Source organism: Anthonomus grandis, chromosome 1 (genome assembly GCF_022605725.1).
Source record: "Anthonomus grandis grandis chromosome 1, icAntGran1.3, whole genome shotgun sequence".
NCBI classification, from domain to species: domain Eukaryota; kingdom Metazoa; phylum Arthropoda; class Insecta; order Coleoptera; family Curculionidae; genus Anthonomus; species Anthonomus grandis.
In genome coordinates this window covers 46,503,214-46,524,615 of record NC_065546.1, presented here as the reverse complement: position 1 = coordinate 46,524,615, position 21,402 = coordinate 46,503,214, and the positions used below count along the sequence as shown (strand labels likewise).

General features: G+C 32.5%; 1 long non-coding RNA gene across 1 annotated transcript in view; it reads right to left on the bottom strand.

The window, feature by feature from the left end:
* Window positions 1-20,733, bottom strand: part of LOC126742371 (uncharacterized) — a 37,794-nt gene extending 17,061 nt beyond the window's left edge. Inside the window, exon 1 of the long non-coding RNA XR_007662545.1 lies at window positions 20,639-20,733. This is a non-coding gene — a long non-coding RNA (uncharacterized LOC126742371). The remainder of the gene's footprint in view (window positions 1-20,638) is intronic.
* Between the last annotated feature and the right edge of the window lie 669 nt (window positions 20,734-21,402).

The window sequence follows — 21,402 nt, the reverse complement described above, 5'->3', positions numbered from 1 at the left end:
TCTTTAAGGATACAAGTCTTAATATAATCATAATTTTTATGGCTCCATAGTATGGTGGTATGATCAGCAAACTGAACCACCTTGCCCTGCAGTTTCAATGAACTCAAGTCATCCACATACAGTAAAAATAACAGTGGTCCCAACTTAAAATCCAAACTGATTTGCAGACAAAATGTCATTATGATGTAAAAAGGACAAAATTCTGCTTTTTGCAAGTTTTTCAACTATCTTAGAGAGGGTAGACAAAATAGAAATGGGACGGAAATTACAAGGCTGATCCAAATTTCCACCTTTATGAAGAGGGATAATAACTGCCTTTTTTAAACATGAGGGAAAAATGCCAATATGTAAAGAATTGCTTATGGCAGAAACTAAAGCATTTAAGGCTGAATCAGGCAAAAAGAGTAACAACCTCGAAGATATCCCATCAGCTCCAGATGATTTATGATTTTTAGGCGTTTGATTTCATTTTTTACTTCGGTAAGATCGACAGGATGAAAGAAAAATGAATGCTCAACCGACACTTGTTAAAGATAGTGTAAGGGATCAATGTTACTACGAATGCCCTTGAGCAAGATATTAGGTATATCACAATAATAGTCGTTTAAAATGTCAGGTCTTAACTCCGATTCAGATACTTTTCTATGGCAATGTCTAAAATCATTAATAATCGACCAACACTCTCTTTGCCTATTTGATGACATATTTAAGCGATCCGTATAATAATTAGATTTTGCTGCTTTAATTGTCTTTCTTTAGAGACTACGGTATTTCAGATGATATACAAGGATATTTTCATTTGTGGTATATTTGCACAATTTAGTCAAAAAACGAGGCTTTTAGCTGAAATTCTAAGGCCTTTTGTAACCCATGGTTTTCATTTTTTAGTTTTAAGCCTCATTTTAGGAAAGCACTGATTGATCTTATCACACAGAACTTGAAAAAATAAAGTGGGTCAGAAGCCGTTTCAAGTGCATTCCAATTTACCGAAGCTGTAGCAGCAGAAAAAGCATTGAAATTTCTCCTGCTGAAAATTCTTTCCATATAATGAGATGAAGATGATACAGTATTATATGGCATTTTAGCAAGAATAGCTTCATGGTCGGAAATACCAGATGGGAGTACTGTGCATAAAATGTCATCAAAATTTCTACATAAATAGTCAATTGTAGTTGCAGATGAAGAAGTTATTCGTGTGGGAGAAAGAACGTGCATTTTCAAGTCGTAAGAATTTAAAATGCTTAAAAGAGAAGTACTTGGCCTGACAAGACAATATTTAAACTGTCAATAAATACTACCGAAATACTAGTAATGGAATACCATAATAGTGCACATATTACTTCAGGGTTACACCCTTAGTATTTTCGAAGTACCTATAAACATTTCAAAAGAGACTAAATTAATCTACACTTTCCCGTAAAATTAACCGGACAACGAAAATTTGGTTCGAGTTCAATCCTTAATAACTTTTTCAGTATTGCACCAATCTTGACAATTTTTTGTCGAGTTTTAGGCAGTTTTTTTATCATAATTTTTTCATATTGAAGCTACAAAAATTTCTAACTGATTTGTTGTTATACAGGGGTTAATAAAAAATTAAATTTTACTTCAAACTTTTATACACCCTTTGGAAAAAAATTTACAACTGAATAATGATTTTTTTTGCTGCATTTTCGAGCCCCATCTTTTCTTAACAACCTGTTTTTCAATTGATTCCGATAACTGTATTATTATAAAACAAAAAGCACTAACTTACATAAAATAATGCAATAATGCTTTAGTAGCTTTAGAATTTGTTTGTAAAAATATTCCAAAGTTGGCTGTTATGACAAAAAAAATAGGTAGAAGTTTCCATGGCATCGTGGCATGTCAAAAAGATTGTGGTCAACGAATTACATATTTAATTTTGCTGTACCTTTTTGAAAGGTTTGTTTAATTTATTTTTGAAAATGTGTTTCGGAGCTGTTGCGTAAGCGATACGTTTAAAAACTCTACGAGGCGATTAGGCACGTTGCATAAAGGTACGGTATGCGTATTCGATGCAATAAAAAGGTTGAGACAAACTGGTTCTTATCCAAGTACACCTGGATAAGGAAGACGAAGGGCCACAAGCGCAGTTAAGGATCGATTTCTTCATCTTCAAGTTCTTCGAGAGCGAACAGCCTATGTTTAAGGTATCATGGCTTCACCTGATACCGTACGAAGAAGGTCAGAAGAAGCGGATCAGAATTTAACATTTCGTGTACCTGCTACGAGTCCTCTTTTAGACGCGGGTCATCGAAGGCTTCGCCTGGAGCTTGCTCAAACACATGCAAATTGGACCTGGAGGAATGGCGAAATGTTCTTTTTACAGACGAGTCTCGTTGTTCGAGATATTTACCTGACGGACATCAAAGATTATGAAGAAGGCCTGGAGAAAGATACTTCCAATATTGTATCTCTCCTAAAATGCAATTTGCTGGCGGAGGCGTGATAGTGTGGGGTGGTATTTCATTAAAAGCCCTACAGACCTAGTTACACTTCAAGAGGGTTTTAACGCTGATATATACATTAGGGAGTGCTTAGAAGAACATGTGGTTCCCTATAAGCCATTTATAGGAGAACATTTTACCTTGATGCACGACAATGCTCGACCGCACATAGCACAAATATAGTTCGATCAACGAACCTTTGCGTTCACGTCATCATTAAAACATGGCCGACATTCATCCGATTCAATCAGCTGTCAATTCAGTGTCGTCGGTTTGAGGGTTTCTACTTCAAATAAACTATTAATTAAGTTTTAAAAAGTGCTTTGTTTCCTACATAATCTAGCTAAAAAAGTCAAATATCTCGACTATATTGATTTTAAATATACCTGCCTATTAGATTATGATATTTGTTTACCAGATATGTTGTCAATGGTCTAAGCTAACCGCAAATCCAAAAACAGGCTCGTTGGTTCGTCGCATTATTCTTTTATCAAAGAGTAACTATATAGTATATATTGTTATTCTTTGCTTTTATTATGAAAATCATGAATATTTATAACTATTCATAATTATAAAACATTCAAATTATGAAATATTTTCGTATGATTATTTAAATGGTTTATAATCGTACTGAGGAGCTCTACAAGACAAAATGATTTTATCAAATATAGCGAGGTTTTTCTTGATGATAACCAACCATTGAATCTATGTGTTACTTCTATTTTTAGTGATAACACTGATAAATGGATACAGAATTTCATTTAATGAAGCTCTCGTAATATCATATTTATGACCAGAGTAATTAAAAGTACAAAATCAAATAAAAAATATGCATTTCTTTGGAAATAAACTGAAAATATTATAATCATATTATTCACATTTTTTTAATCATTCTAGAATGAAATAATGAATTGTAGTATGTGAAATATTTAATCATTTACTTTAAAAATAGATATAACATTTCATTTTGGGTAAATCACTTATTAGATTATTAATATTTGTGATGTATTTCTATAATTTTTCATTTAATGATTCACAGGATTCACTAGAACTTTCATTGCTATCACTTTCTTCATTGGTTAGGTGGATAATAAGATCTGGAACTTTTTCGATTATGACTTCACGGTCATACCAATCTTGAATTAGTTTGTCGGTGTGACACACTTTTGCATGCCATACTATTGGCGTACATTTTTCCCATAAGGCTTTTTCCCACATTTCTAAAACGTTTTCATCTGTATGCCCAACTTCATCAATATGTGTATTATATTAATGTTTTGTATCTGCCCAAATCATTTCAATAGCATTGAACTGACAATGGTAGGGTGGCAGTCTTAAAGCTTTATGTCCATTTCCTTGTAATAATTGATCTATTTCATATTTCTTCGATTTTTTGTGTAACTTTGCTAAGCTCAACAATTCTGCTTTAAACATCTGCCTATCAAATGGAATTTCATTCTTCTTGAGCCACTCAATAATTTTACCTCTTTTCCAAGAACATGATGGTTGCTTTTCCAACTCAACTGAATGATATGGAGCATTAGGCATTACAATTAAAGATGGTTCTTCTAAATTTGAAATTAATTGGTTTTTTACCCACTTTGTAAAGTTCTCACTTATCATTTCTCCATGATACTCTTGATTACTAGCAAAAACCAAACTGGCATGTTTTATAAAACCACCGCTGTGTCCAGCATGTAATACAATAAAGCGTTTTCCATCAAATCTACCTGGTCTACGAACACTCTTTACATTATTATCTTGTCATGATTTCATTTTGTTTCCTTTTGAGAAAATCCATGTTTCATCGAGAAAAACTCGTTGACGTGTAAATTCTGAATGTCTATTTTCCATATATTTACTGAAAAATGCTGTTCTCATTGAAGCTATATTAGGTGTCTGCATTAGTGCTCTTCGGTTATCATCTTTCTTGTATTTAAACCCCAAATGACAAAGCAGGGTTCGTAAAGATCCATAGCTTATATCAACTATTTCTTCTTGGCATGGCTCTTCTTTAAGCCGTTGTATGGTTACATGTTTCTTCAATTTTTGCCATTTTTTTAAAATATATAACTTACTTTGTGCATACATATTATATAATACATTCCGAACCTCCATTTTAGTATCCTCATTCAGGTCGAGGGTTTTGGTTTTTCTTTGAGACCTATTTTTTGGATATTTTGATTCCAGTTACAGTTCTTAAGCTGATTTTCAGGGCACGAGCAACTCTCTATAAAGTTTTTCAGTTTATCATATTATCAAATATTAAATAAAAATAGTATTATTTACCTCTTAGACTGCGTTTAGTGAAATAAGCGGACCATTATTATCTCTTTCAGCCTTAAAGTAATCAATGAGATTCCCAACACACGTGCTTCAGAATTCAAGCGTTTTCCCGGCATGTTGAGGTTATGTTGTAATATTTATAACAGAGTAGCAACTCCTGATTAGTTGCTACTCTAGTAAAAGTTACGAAAACAACTGTTTAAATATAATAATAAAAAGAAATAAAATTGTAACCGCAAATAAGCAAACAAACTGCTGAAAGTCTAAATATCAAAAAATAAAACTACAAAACAACAACGCCAATGGTCTGTGTCAAATATCGAATGTCGGAAACACGAATATTATTTTTCTTTATTTAACATATGGCATTTATTCTTGTTTAACACATGGTTTTTAGAATACGTATTTATTTCTTTTCGATTCAAGACATACGTTCATTATTCTCTAAGTTTTCGACGTATATTAACGCTACTACAATAGGTACTGATTGTCTTGAATAGATGTAAAATATAATGACGTGAACGCAAAGATATATTGATCGAACTATAACAAGGTAATATGTAATAGACGCTGACGTCCATGTATTAGACTGTCCTCCCAAAAGTCCAGAATTCAACCCTATTAAGTACTTGTGGAATCTACTGGGAGGAAGAGGTGGGCAGATCTACGGCGAGTTTCAAACTTTGGCTAAATTAGAAGACGCATTGACAAACGAGTGGTAACAAATACCCCAAGATGAGATTGCTTCTTTAATTGAGTCTATGCTCGAAAGAATGAGAGTTGTTATTCAAGCTCGTAGGGAAAATACCTGATTTTAGGAAAAATTATTATTAAATTTTAATACCGCCGTTATCCGTAATATTTTTCAATTTGGTTGCTAATTAAACATTATTGCATTGCTTCCTTTAAGCCAGTACTTTTTCTTTAGGATTACAGATATCCGAATGAATCAGAAAACAAGTTATTAACAAAAGATAGGGCTTGAAAATGCAGCAAAAAGAATCATTATTCGGTTGTATTTTTTTTTCCACAGGGTGTTTAAAAGTTTAGAATAAAATTTAACACATAACATTTATAACACCAAATCAGTTGAAAATTTTTGTAGCATCGATATAAAAAAATTATGACAATAAAACGGCCTAAAACACAGCAAAAAATTATCAAAATCGATGAAATACTGAAAAGGTTATTAAATTTGAGCCAAAGTTTCATTGAACGGTTAATTTTGCGAGCCAGTGTATTTACTCAAAAAAAAACGATAGAAGCTTAACAGGCGTTAGTAAATAAAGAAATGAATAAAAAAAAATAATCAGTTTAACCACAAAACTCATTTATTATAAATTAAAATTAAATTAAGTGCTCAAATTGTTGTCTTTATGTACAAAAACACAATTGCACTCTCTTACGAATATTGAGCACCGCGCGATTTTTTTCTCATCTACTTAATCTGCTAAACCCCCTAATAATAGTTAACCGCATCTCCTTAATATTATTAAATTTTGCCCTCGCATAAACCCAATTTTTTAGTATTCTTCATGAAACTGTATCTAAAACATTCAATTCAGGAGTCCTTGCTGGCCATCTTACAGGACCATTTTTTCATTCCACCTGTCACCAAACCTTTCTCTAAGATAATTTGAAACTTGTCGTGTTTTATGTGGGGGATTTTAAATAAAGTATGATGTATGGGTTGCTGTCGCCCCGGATACATTAACAAATACATTTCGGACGTTCTAATGACATTTCTATCGTACTTATAATAAATTTTAATCATATCTAGCTTTTCTCTATTCGTAAAGACCAAAACTGCTTAAATTATTAAAAAATAATTTCTCACTTTATACTACCGTACTATAACATATAACAAAATAATATATAACATTATAACAAAACATACAAATATTTAAAACATATGATATTTATGACACTTTAAATATTGTCTTGTCAGTTTATCACAGCGTGCTGCGACGAATTTAGTTTTTTCCAAAAATGCGGTTTTTTACATAAAATAAATATTACTTATGATACATCGTTAAAAAAATTAATTTTTCAGAAATTATGAAAATGTAAAAATGCAAATTATTTTAAAACCGGATAAGAAATAGGCTCAGAAAAAAATTAAATCGATTTTTCAATATTTCGTATTTTTTTGAATATCTTCGGAACTATTCGGAATTTTTAATTTTTTTTAATGGCATATTGCTAAGCTTAAAAATTCTTAACTTTGCCCTAATTTAACCATCTTCGTATCTCTTATAGATTCCGAGATCCCCATGTTAAGGGTCGAATTTGAAACACCCTGTACATAATAACACATGACAGAGTCGCGTTATTAACATTAAAATGCTAATGCTACGAGGGTGAATCAAATATGAACCGGACTTTGGTTTTAGTAATTTTATTGGTACAGTAAATAAAAGTTTGAACACATGTTATTTTTCTACATAATCTCCTCTCTTATTTACGCATTTTTCCCACCGGATCGGAAGTTTTTTAATTCCTTCATCAAAGAATGAAGCTGGTCGTGTCAGTAACCAATTGCGCACAAACGTTTCCACACCTTCGTCGTCGTCAAAGTGATAACCTCCCAATTCTTCTTTTAGTGGCCCAAACATGTGGTAGTCACATGGTGACAAATCGGGACTGTAAGGCGGGTGTTCAAATCGTGCCAAAAGCCTTTCACACACGGCAAGACGGTTTGCTTTCTGATCTTCCGTCAAAAGGCGAGGAACCCATCTTGCACACACTTTGCGGTAACCCAAATTTTCTGAAATGATTGATTGAGCACTTCCGTATGATATTTCGACGTGTGCAGCAATTTCCCACAATGTAAGGCGGCGGTCACCTTCAATCAGCTCACGGATCGCACGAATGTTCGCCTCATTGATGCTTGTCCTGGGTCGGCGTGCATGGCTCTCGTTTTCCACTACCTCTCGGCCATCGGAAAATTTTTTGTGCCAGTCGTAGACTTGAGTCCTTGATAAGGTTTCATTACCGAACTGTGCAGTTAGTCGACGCAAAATTTCGGAAGGTTTTACGCCCTCACGCGACAAAAATTTTATAATAACGCGTTGCGCAACAGACGTGTGTACCTCTTGTTCAGACATGATGCTACTAACAGCTCATCTACTCCGGTGCGCCAAACCGACTGACTCCCCTCCTCTTGACATCCCTATCTAGCATATATCAGGACGTCGCGCCACTCGCTTCACCTATGGCGCGCTAAACAGAAAAGTCCGGTTCATATTTGATTCACCCTCGTATTATGTATCTAACTTAAAAAAATAAGTCACACTAGATAAACATCTGCTTTCTCATCTAATCTAGCTACCCCTCAAGTACTAAAGGTTACATTTGTCATACCAAAATTTTGTTATTTAGGCATTTTTTGCTATATAATAAACTATTGTCATACTAAAATTATGACCAAAAAAATATGTATTTTTTTAAATTATTTGCGAGTTATAAAAACAAATATACATGCAATGTGCAAATAAATTGTAGCACATACCGATAAAAGTAGTTTTTGTTAAAATATATTTTTAAAGCCATTTTAGGCCAAAAATAAATTGAGCGGCTTTAAAATGCCTGGCATTTGTTGAAATGGAAAACTTTTATAGAAAATCCACCGCTCCGATGAATAATTTTGTATGTCGATTTAAAATTATGTTTGTCAAATATTTTAATGTTTATGTTGCCTATAGAGAAATATGGTGAGTATTGTGCAATAGCTCTTGATATTATATCAAGGGACACGAGAGGATCTGACATAAAAACTTTTTAAAAAAAATAACGCTTCGCATCTCTTTAGTTTAACTACTTTTTCCCATGATGCGGCACAAGCAGCATGAGTTTTTACTATCGTTACAGTTCACAAAAACACTGAAATTACTTAAACTTTTTCATTTGTCAACCAAAAACTAAACAAAGAAAAAACACAGAACTTCACAAATGCTGAATGTAAACACAAAGCAGTTTGTGAATATGACATCAAATTTTACCTGTGATGTTGCCATTTCAAATTTTTTAGAAGAGGTTTTAGGAATAGGAATGTAAATGTTAATGTATTGTTTATATTATTTTAAAATATGTTTTAGTAAACTATTGGACCTTCTTAAGCTATTGGATCTTCTTTTCTCAAAGAGACCTCTTAATAATCTTGATTATAAAGAGGTCTCTTTGAGAAATATGGCCTACTTTTTTGAATTTGAGAATGCCAGTCAGACTAAACTAGTCCAGCTCTACAGAAGCAACCTCTTCACACGGAAAAATCTGCTGCTGAAAGTATGGTTCAACAATGCCTTTCGTTCAAGTTAACACCAAGATTTCGTCAATATCCATTGCAAAACTTACAACAGATCGTCAGAAACCGCTCTTAAGAGTGTCAGGACAATTTGGCTTAAAGAAGAAGTTTAGTGCCATTATAATAAGTTAAAAACCTGCAATTCTAAACGTAAATACTTGTATTTTACCTTTACTTTATTGCTTTCTTTTATAGAATTTGTTCATCTAGATTCTAAGTTTAGAGACGAGGTTGAGTCATTCGGGGAGAAAACTTTTCTCAGGCTTGGCAAAAAACTCACTAATTTAAAGGGGAAAAAAATTAAAAACATGACAAACGAAGAAAAGCAACGCATAACAGGTAAATGACATTTTAACTTTCATAACCGCTTTCTAAACCTCGCCGACTTTGTTTTTTCTAAAGAGGAAGAGGATGTGCTAAAACGAAATTTAAAATTTAATTTTTCTCATAGTGCTAACATTCAGTGTAGGGAGACGTTAGGAGTAGAGGCCGAAAGCATCATTGAAAACACAGATATTTCTCTGAAAAATATTTTAAGATCAAAGTTAAGTACTTTCCTCAATTCGAGCGTTCGTGACAAAAAACGGCCGAATTAAATACAAACTCAGGGTTCACGACTTGATTGTCAAGAAGGCAGATAAAGGTAATTGCTTGGTGCTCATGAAGCGATGAATTTGTACCCATTTCTAGAGACCCAACATACTCATTTTTTAATAAACTCAAAAATACTTTACATAACACCGCACTCACTCTCGACTTCTTTCACACTAATAAGTGTAAGTTATACCCCATGAACCCGAAAACACCTTTACTTTACGGTTTACCCAAGGTCCATAAGACTGGCTATCCCATTCGTCCTGTAGTTTGTTTTTTAGATTCACCTTGCTATTTACTATCCTCGTAGCTTAATAAAGTCTTAAAAGATATTAAAGCATTTAATAACATTTACCTCACTAAAAATTTTATAGATTTTGCTAACACCCTTAAGAATACACCAAATATCTAAAAAAAGATATTAATATCTTTAGATGTTAAAAACATCTTTCCAAGTATACCTCCCAAGGATTGCGTTGATCTTGTGTTGAATTTGTTAAATAAAACCTCCTTACCTAAACTAATTATAGACAACCTAATCTCTTTATTATCGATTGTTCTCGACCAAAACTTTTTTAAATTTAACGATTGTTTCTTCAAACAGACCAATGGGTTGGCGATGAGCTCTTGTCTGTCCCCGTTTTAGAGTGAGATTTTTATGCATAACCTGGAGAGTAAGATAATGTGCAGTACCTTTGCCAAGGACATTGTTTTTTCCAAACGGTATGTGGATGATGTCTGTTTGGCCTGGAGTGGAGATGAACTCAGACTGGATAGTTTTTTGTATTTTTTAAACTCTCTACATCCTAACATAACTTTTACCTTAGAAAAAGAAAAAGATGGTAAGATTCCTTTTTCAGACTTTTTGCTGACTAGAGGTAACAATAAAATCACCTTTGATACTTATAGAAAACCTTCCTCCGTATTCTCATAATTTTGCTGCATTCAACTCCTTTTTCTACCGGTTATTCAAAATACCATTATCAACAAGCGCCTTTCAAAAAGAGTTAGCTACAATTAAACAGATTGCAGTAAATAATGGGTTTCCATTAAGTATAATTGATAAAATTTATTTCAAATTTTGTAATAAGTACAAGCTCTCCTATAATTTAATTCATAACACTAGCATTAAAAATTCTAAATTTCATTGCCTCACTTACTTTGGTAGTATCTCCTCTCGATTGGCAAAATTTTTTAAAAACTATAATTTACAGATATCATTTAAAACTTCAAACACATTATTTAATAAGCTCGTAAACATTGAAAATAAAAGAAAACCCTTATCCCAATCGCGAGTCTACTCCCTTAACTGAGGAGACTGTAGTGCAGTTTACATTGGTCAGTCTGGAAGAAAAATAAAAATGAGAGTGCAGGAACACTTAAGAGAATATAATAAACACAAAGATACCGAAATCACCGAGACGAAATCGGCTTTTGCAAGTCATTTATTGTCCTCAAAACACTTTCCTTCCATCCCGGAAAATGTAAAAATCCTTCATGAGTGCCCCAAGGGAAAGAAGCTTGACTTATTAGAGAAGATGGAGATCACAAGGGCAAAAAGGAGTCCTGTACTGTCTTGTGTGAATGATGTTATTATCTACGAACCGCATTTAATTTTTAACAATATTCATCACGACCTGGATAGCATGTAAGTTTAGCGCTTGCCTATGAACCCGATGGTCGCTGGTTCATTTCTCGACGAAGTCATATTTCACTTTTAGTATTGAAAATACTTCTGGGCGCACGTATATGGGACCCGTCTTTGAAAAAACGACATGCTACAAAACGAAATGTAACAGTCCGGATTCAATGACCTGCCTCATCAACGCGATGTCGGCGTTGATCAGGGAATAGAGCAAGGTCGTTCGAAGGCCGCAATGAGGTTTGGGTTTTAAGTCAAGTATGTAGGTGAGAGAAATATTATGTGATATCCGATTTGTAAGCCATGAAGCGAATAGGGTGCGTGTTATATTCAGGATTCTTTTATTTTATTTGTTCCTTTCGACAAGACGTGTTACTAAAAAACTTGTGTATTCGAAAATAAAAGTGTGTGTGTGTCAATTATTGATACGAGGATTACAAACAAGGGTGGTCTTTTATAAAATAAGTGAAAATAAAATAGGTAAGTCCTTAGTGAAGTAGTTGAGCTTTCTATGTTGGTGTCATGGGGAATATAAAAATTGACCACTTGAAAAGTATAGGTAGCTATAATAATTTATAGCTAGCAAATTGACAGTTTTTCGACCAAAAATTTATGTGGTGGAAGTTAGCCACAGATTCAGAAACGAAAATCATGTTTTACAGTCGCCCAGACAAGTTTTGGTTTTAATTTTTTTTTGTTTTTAAAAGCTTTTATTTAACTTGCAATGTACCTATGTATGTATGTATGTAAGTATGTATGATGTATGTATGCATGTATGTATCTAACTATGTATGTTTGGGTCAAATCTTGGAAATCAAATTTGAACTTCCAGATGTCCGATTTACGTGAAATTTGAAACACATTCATATTTCCGATGACAATGCAATTTAGTGCTATCACAATTACAAAAAACAAAATGGCGGATCCAAAATGGCGAGCTTTAAAACCAAAACTTGTCTGGGCGACTGTAAAAACATGATTTTCGTTTCTGAATCTCTAGCTAAGTTCCACCACATAAAAATTTGATGAGTAAACTTATTTTGGGCAAGACTGTACCTGTCGAATGCACACTTTTTATTTATGGAAATATAAAATAAAGGCACTTTAAAATTAAAGTTACCTGTCAAATTGTTTATTTTTCGACGATTTTGACTAAATGTTTTTAATGTAAATAAATTATAAACTATTTTACTTCCAGAATGTCCCTCCATTCACATCAATTGCCGTTAAAGAAACGGAAACTTAATATTGTAATAAATGAAAACGAAAAAGTTTTACCATTCAAGCAGAGAAAAATAACTCTTATAGAAGATAAAAAGGAAGCTTTCGAGTTACAGTCAAATGCTGAATGTTGTGTGCAGTCAAATGCAAATACTGAGAAAAAACATATTAAAACTGTTTTACTTTCTTTGGATGCAGAAGACTGTGGGACTTACCAAAAACAAGTAATTAATACTAATATTTCATTACCAAGCACTAGCGGTGCTACCGCACTTAATAAAAGTCAACCTGATAATAAGAAGCAAGACAATGTCAAACTTGCCTTGAACGCTAAACGTTGTCGGGAATATAGGCAACGAAAAAAGTTGAATAAAATAATTTCTTCGAATCCCAATACTACAGTTGATGGTGTTTCTGTTTTCCAAGATGTCTCTTCTGTTCAACGATCTGAGGAAAAGCAGAAAATCCAATCACATGGAAAAGGTTCTACCAATAGTTCATCGGGTATCATCATAGAAAAGAAAGAAGCCAGGGAAGCACCAAATAAAACAGGTAATTGTGAGTCTTTTGATTCAGATATTTTGAACTTTTCAGGATATCTCAATAATTCAATAGTTACTTTAAATCCAACAAATACAAAAATGTTTGAAAAGAGAACATTATATTTAGAGCATTTTATGAACACTAAATTTTATAGTAATAAGTTAAACGAATTCTGTCGTATATATGACCGAATTTGGTGGACTAATGATATTTGCTCCATAACCAAGGATATTCTTCCCCTTCTTTATGAAGCTGGCTACCCAAAAATGCATTCAAGTATCGAGGATGAATACAAATTTTATAAGTGTTGTCGTAACTGTTATTCCACTTTATCCCGTAAAAAAACGATTCCTCAACTGGCCACTGTTAATGGATTTGTTTATCCTCCTATTCCGTCTGACTTACCCCCCTTAAATCCAGCAATGGGATTTAAGGGGCGTTTAATTTCACCCCGTTTACCCTTTCTGCAAATTCGCAAAATTCACTGTTTTGCTGGTAGTCAAAAAATGGTGGGTCAAATAATAAATGTTCCTGTCAGTGTAAATAATATGGTAACTTCCCTGCCCAGAAATGTTGACGATGAATATACAGTGACAGTTTTAATAAAGCGTCATATTCTTCAAAAAGGGGCATATTTGTCTGGATGTGTCTCAAAAGCTATTTTGCGTAGATGGTTATTATATTTACGAGATACGCCATTATACCGAAAATATGATATTAAAATTAATAACACATTCTTGGGTATACATGAAGGTTATGATTTTGCAGAAGAAAATCAAATATTTTACGACCAGCATTTCGAGATAAGGAATAGTCAAGAAGACATGATGGACGTAGTTTCCTCGCGTAAAGAAAAAATTTTAACAACTGAGCAATTATTAAACATGCAACAGCAAACAATTTTTTGGGGGGAAGATATGGTGTTACATTTAGCCCCAGGTCAGAAAAACAAACCGTTTGCATTATCTTTTGACGCTGATGCAGAGGAATTATCATTTCCTGCTATCTATTGCGGACATGAAAGACAATTTAAAATTAATGTAACTCCTTATATGATGGCAACTAGTGAAATCCGTAGAAGAGATAGACGTGGTGTTACCCCTAATCATATTCTTTACATGGCAGCCAAAATCATGCGTTTGAGAATTATTCAAACATTTCAAGTATTGTTTCGCAATAATAACCATGAGGTAAAAAATATTACAAAAGAAGATTTATTAGATCCAGAATTTGTGAAAGAAAGCATGGAAAAGAATGAGTCGTTTTTAAAAAATATACCTAATTCGATACAATATTGGCAGTCAAAGAAAAAGGACTTATATTGTATGATGCGTCAACTCGGAAAACCAACTGTATTTGTAACACTTAGTGCATCAGAGGTACATTGGAAGCCACTCTTAAAATGCGCCTATAAATTTCAACAAAATTTAGACGATGAAGATAACATTGACGATAGTATCTTTGATATTATGTCTAATAGTGCTAAAGCGGAATTAGTGAACAATGATCCTGTTTTTGTTGCCTAGATTTTAACAAATTAGTAGATACAATCATGATTGCTCTAAAAAAAAAGAGAGATGGCCCATTTGGAAAATATTATTATTAAAAGATTACTTTCGTAGGGTGGAATTTCAGCATAGAGGTAGTCCACACTGTCATATGTTATTATGGCTTGAAAACGCTCCACCTTCCCACGAGGCACAGTTATTAAATGATGAAAATTTACCGAAAACTATTGCATTCATTGATAGTATTGCCTCAGCCGAAGAATGTTTAGTTTCAAGCCCCAGGAATTTACAAACGCATGCTCATACTCATACATGCTACAAAAAAAATACAAAAAAATGCCGTTTTGGGGCACCATTTTGGCCAATGGATCAAACTAGGGTATTAATTCCGGTATTGCCAGTTAATAAGGATAACTCAAAAGTTTTGTTATGTGAAAAAATGCATGAAGCTTTAGAGGTGGGTTCTTTGACAAGTTTTGAGAAATTCCTTCAAAAATGGCGCCTCGTTCAAGAGTTTTGGAAATAAAAATAAAAGCCGTATTTTATACCACCCGCATAGCTATGATGAGTTTTGCTCAATTTTTTCCAGAGTGGGTAGTAAAAAAGAGGCGGAAGGGGCGAAGGGCGGAATTTTCGGGGAGCACCCTAATTTTAAAAAATAAACCGTTAAAATTAATGGCAATTACAAAAATATAATAAATAACAAACTGAATGAATAATGATCATAAGGCTTAATTCTTTTATGTTTCGTTTATTGAGCACTTTCAAATGACGTCACAAGATAATATAAAATATAAAAAATAACAGCCACCGTACTTGTATCTGGTATTTTCAATACGCCTACGATGTTTGCGCATGTTGCAAAATCTGTGAATTTTTATTTTATTTTTTGCTTTATTTCCGTTCTCCCGTTCAACTTAACCTCATTCTACTTATTTTGTTTACTTTTATTTTATTTAGTTTTGACACCGGATTTAATGTGAACGTCAGCATTATTTTTTATTTTTTATGTATTTATTTTTGCTTTAAACTTAAATGTTTGTGGTGTTAATCTAATAGCTTTACCGGTAAGTCATATCTTAACATTGTAATTTATGTCTATGCATTGTTGTTTTTGTACTAGGGTTGCCTTCTTTTTTCTTTAAGATCTGACGATGCCTTACGGCGAAACACGTGTAATCGTTTTTTAAAAATAAACATAATTTGAGACCATTGACTTTGTGTCCCTCCAATCTCTGTATTTTTATTGGACCTTCGATGCGAATATTTTTTTAATCTTAAGTAGACATGCGTAAGTTTCTTCCCTACTAACGTAATGCGCAGATACAGTACATTAAGAAGCATATAATAGACCCAGTTAATAAAATAGTTAATGTTCATCAAAAATAACTATAGCTATGACAAGTAGAATACTATACTATACTTTATCCATAAATCCACAAGAATCTTTATTCCAAAAAAGATAATAATTACTGAGCTTTATTTTTATTTAACAAAGGCATCCATCACCGTCTTTGACGTTATATTTATTTATTTTTTATTTTGCTCAAATTTTGAGCACGAGTTAAAACAATGAAGCGTGCAGCGATTCCGGCAGCGTAAGTTTCATGATGCCCACCAACTAACAAAAAAACAACCTCAAAAGCAAAATAACGTTAAAACACCAAGAGCAAAATAAAATCAAAACAGCTCTAAATTTGATGCGCCACTGCACGAAACAAATCAAACGTTGGATCCAATATGCGTCCAATATTTAAACTTAAAGCATCTCGTGGGAGATGCACTGTCCAAATATTGTGGGTCGAATGTTGTATCAAATGTTGGCTCCAACGTTGGACCCAACGTTAGCGGCTTATGTATAAGACGATACAGGCTGGTATTGGCGTTTTCTGTTTGTAAGTTAAGTGTAAAATAACTATTATAGACTTCAATAATTCATAAAACGATCTTCGTTTACTAACGTAGACAACACAACGTTTTAAAATAAGTACGAAACAATTACTTCTATGGCTTATGTGGAATACTGCATTTTGTTGTAAACGAAATAAATAATGTGTTTTGTTACAAGCAGTTTGCACCAAAAGCTGCGATTTGATATAAACACATACATTTAATAATAGTTTTTAATTGAAAATATTGCGGTTCGAACTAACCGAATGTACATTTAGTATTCCCAATGCTTCAACTAAAAAGTTAAAATTTCATCAAAAACTGCGTTTTGAATTGAAGCTTTACATAGATTTTAAAGCTTAGCCTAATTTATTCCAGCCAATTTGTCCCTCAATCAATCTTAATCTGGAGGAGAACTAAAAGAGAAATTAATATTATAATCGATAATTTCTTTCGGCCTTAAATTGCCTCTAAAATCGTCCAAACGTTGAAATAGTTTTATTATTTGTTTATACCAAATTTTCTACAACAATTTAATTTTACGCCTCAATTTAATTTTAAAAAAATCTACACAATAGATAAACTTGCACAATACCTGCATCGCGGGGAATCAAGATTTTAGGATGTCAGACACACCAGATCCGTTGTGCATTATCCGTTCCCATCGCGCCAGGAAAATCGGATTGACGTTTCTGTTATCTCGTTTTCAGGGAGATTGTGCCGGCTTAATCTGATGACCCCGACAAGTTTGTAAGTTAATTATGGTATAACGCGTCAGTCAACTCGCCGTTAGCAATTTACTCTCTGTATTTAGATGAAAATTTGAAAAAATGCGTAAGTTTCTCACAAAATCCGAGCCGTTCTTTTGTGTAAAACGCCATGTCTCTCAAGCTGTGACGTTATTATTAACTTTGTACTTAACTACCAAGGAGCTACAAGTCAATTTAAAAAAATTGCCGCTCCCTTCAACTCCATCCGGCTTTTATGAAACAGCGCTATATGTAAATTTCTTCATAACTTCCGTCAGAAAATGAGAGAAAGGCGGAAACTGAATTTCGTAATATTTAGGGCTGTCGTCAAGGAAGGTAATAAGGAAAGTGGCGCCAAAAAGACTGTTTGTATAGAAATATCTTATTTCCACTTTATTTCTGTTGACTAAATCTTTTCGTTCGCATAACTTAAATGGATACAATTATAATTTTGTTATTTTAGGTACAAATTACTTAGAGCTTTAAATTTGGCAACTTTGTTATATTTTTGCATGCAATTCTACTACCACCTAGCCAGATTCCACCCTTTCAATAAGCCTCTACATGGTAATAGCCTTGTTTTTGTCAAAATAATGAAAACAGCGCACATTAGAGATATCAAAAACGTGCTTTAAAATACATTTTTGATGCATTGAAAAAATCCTTTAATGGCTGTTTTGGATAAGCAGCTTAAAAGGCTTAAGAGCATTAAAAACCGGAAAAAAGTACATAGAAAGTGGTTTAATTCACATAAATTAACTAAATACGATCTAAAATAGTAAACAATTAAATAAAAACTTTGTATTAGCCATAAAATAATAAAACAGGCATTTAAATTTTTTTGTTTTGTATTGTAGAAGTCCATTCTTAGCAGAGAGGTAAAATTAAACAGGTTCTGCAAGATTGTCGCAAGGTGTCCCCACAATAAAATGGAATTCGACAATTGTAACAGCCTTTAAAAATAAAGAAATCACAAACTTGTAATAGTTTAAAACGCAATTTTGATTCTGAAGATGATTAGGCTACAATTAAAATAATCTTTGCATTTTGGGACCTAATTTAATTATAATTCTTACAAACTTCTTTGGCGTTTTTTTGATGAATTAAAATTCACTAAAATCACGCCGATTTTTAAGTTGAGTTCTTAAGACTCGAAAAAATATAAATCAAAAATTAGATGCATACGATAAATTGCAACGTTAGTAGCAATATTCAAAAATATTATTCTTATTATGGATAAAGATCCAATCCCTCAATAGTCAATTGCATAGTTTAGTTTTTGTTTAACCATTGTTCAGCCATGTTTCATTAGATATTTCGCTCTTGTTATGTACATCAACATATTTTAGCTTAGTTTTAATCTCCTTCCAAGGAAGTTAGTTGTTAGCTAAAAAAGCATCGAGAACAAAATGAAGAGTTTTCATTAGCGATAAAACTGATAAAGTAAGAGATTATGCATAACTTAAGTGGATATGATATCATTAATGTGTTTAAAAATTGGTTTTATTAGGCTTTAATATGTATAGTTTAGATATATATATGATACCAATATTGTAAATAATATAATTTAATGCTAAATAAATATATTAAAAACAATATATCGTACATTGTTTTTAATATATTTATTTAGCGAAAACAGTACCTAAAGTTACCTAGTTTTCTTGATAGTGATATTGAGAGTTTAAAACTGCTCGTATAAAAAAGTAATTCATGCTAGTATAAGAACTAACTAAATATTAAGGGCAAATAATTAACAAAATTGTGTAGATTTAATAAAGGAAACGAGCAAAACAAATCTGAGTTTAAGCAATCAGTTCGATTTAGAAAGAGAATAAAATGTGCATAACTTAAGTAGGTAAGATAGCAATCTTGTTACTAATCATTAGAAATCCTCTAGATCAAAAGGAACTAGTGAATACATATTTTATTATTGTCTTTAATCAAAATATATAATTAACGAGAAGAAATCACCAAAAAAAAAAACAAAAAAATACAATAAAGATAATTAAAACTGGTAAAAATAAAATGGCTCTAAAGAAAATGCAATTGTCTTTAAAAACATCACATGCAGTAGACAATGGAGACAATAAATCCCAATTAGTTTTAGCAAAAGGTCCAGGAATCGTTTTAGTCGGGCAGCGGTGGTGGCGGCTGCTGAAAAGCAGCAGGCAAAACGTAATTTCATAGCGAACAAAACAAACCGAAGTGAACCGTGACCGGCATTTCCATGAGAAAATTGCAGGAGGAGAATTTTACCGAATGACAGTTTAATCTTCTCTGTGTAGGTTATACGTCTATGTTTCGCGTTTGATACTATTTCCTTTTTTTATACAAAAATGGGATTAATATAGTCTGAAGGACCAATAAAAACTGGTCTATTTATTATGTGTATAAAAATAATAATAATAATAATAATAAACGTCTCTTTATTTAAAAGGTAATTGAATATTACTTAAACAAGCTTGACTAGCTACTTTACTGAACTATTAAAGCACCCCAGTTAAAAAATAATGTGGGAACAAAGCTATAAGCCGTACACATCGTCCAATGAAAAATATATATAATGTAGTAAATGAAACATAAGACCGTATATCTGCAATAATAGGGATACTAACATTACAAAATACCCTGTCTTTGCATTAATAGTCTTTTATATAAATATTTAATTTTTTTCCCTTAAAGTTTCTAAATTCAGTTGTCCATAATTAAAGGACTTAAGAGTAATAATAAAATAAAGTAAAAGTAAGAGTTTACTAAAAAATATATTAAAATAAAGTTGTCGCCTAGACTTTATATTACGCCATTTCATTACTAGAAATATGGTTGTACTTTCTAGGGCTATATATAAACCGTATAAAAGAATGTTGCACTCTCTGGATGCAACAAATATACTCATGATCAATAAAAAACCATATACCATATTGCCGTAATAGAAAAATTAAAAAGGACTAGAGATTCGCATAAATATTTTCTTAAGTTAAAATTTAGTACATGTCAATTATTATAAAGAATTTTGAGAAAAAAATAAGATTTTTTAAATAACATCTTAATCACTGTCCAAAATCACTGTTAAATATTTTTCGCACTTAGCACAACTTTAAGCCTCGTGTTATTTAATATCACTTTAAAGTCCTGTCCTTGGGTTCTTGTCTTACTTTTATTACCAAATAACTTTAAGTAGGACTTAGAAGGGTTGATTGTTAATGTAGATAATCTACTAATTACATTAAGATTATCAGAAAATATTTTTTTAAATCTATTAGATTTAGATTTTACTTAGTAGTTTATTTTATTAATTGACACCGCAAGGAACAACTGTAAAATTTGAGTTTGTCAAACAGTAAGTATTGGTTTAGCGTGTCAAAATCCTTTGAAAAATAAAGAAATTCAAGGCTAAAACTTGGGTATTTGGTATTAAATAGTTCACTTACTTCTTTTTGCGTGCGCACTCGATTCCCGTACCCTAGCATCATCAAAATTTCAATTCGTTGGGTTTCCGTTAAATTAGCCATAATTTATTCTGATGAAAACTATTAATTTTTAAACTGACAGTGACATTCGAAAATGGAGATTCTTTAAAAGTGCAACCATCGAAATAGAAACAATTGGCAGGGTTTATAACATTATTTTTACCTTCATTTGTAAATAGACGTACTTACTTGCTTTCTTGTTGGTTAAATGTAAATATTTCTGAAACAGTTGAGCCTTGAGATAAGGTGTGTTATACGAAACTTGCTTGGAATTTCGCCTATATTTCATAAATGCAATAGAAAATATAGCATTCCATTTAAAAAAATGACCGATGACGTCATATCTTTTTTTTGTTCCACCCTGTATACAAAAATTTATGTAAAATAATGCGCAACTTAAAATAAAATCGACGGGTCCGAGCGTTTTCTCAAAAAATCATGTCTCTAATTTTTATCGAATTTATGCGGAACTTTAGGCGGTCACTGTACTTACTACTCTATCATCGGAAGGAGCGGAGTTACTTATGGTAATGGCTTGCAATAGATATCTTCTATGAGTCTAGAAAATACTTCTCCAAACAGCAGTTTACCAAATGTAATTTATCAATGAATGGACTACACAGTTTTAGCATAAAAGGAGAAATATTATCCACGCCACTCGCACTTCTCTTAATTCCATGCAAATTTTCATTCATTTTAAAGATATAAAGTCAAAAGAAAAATTC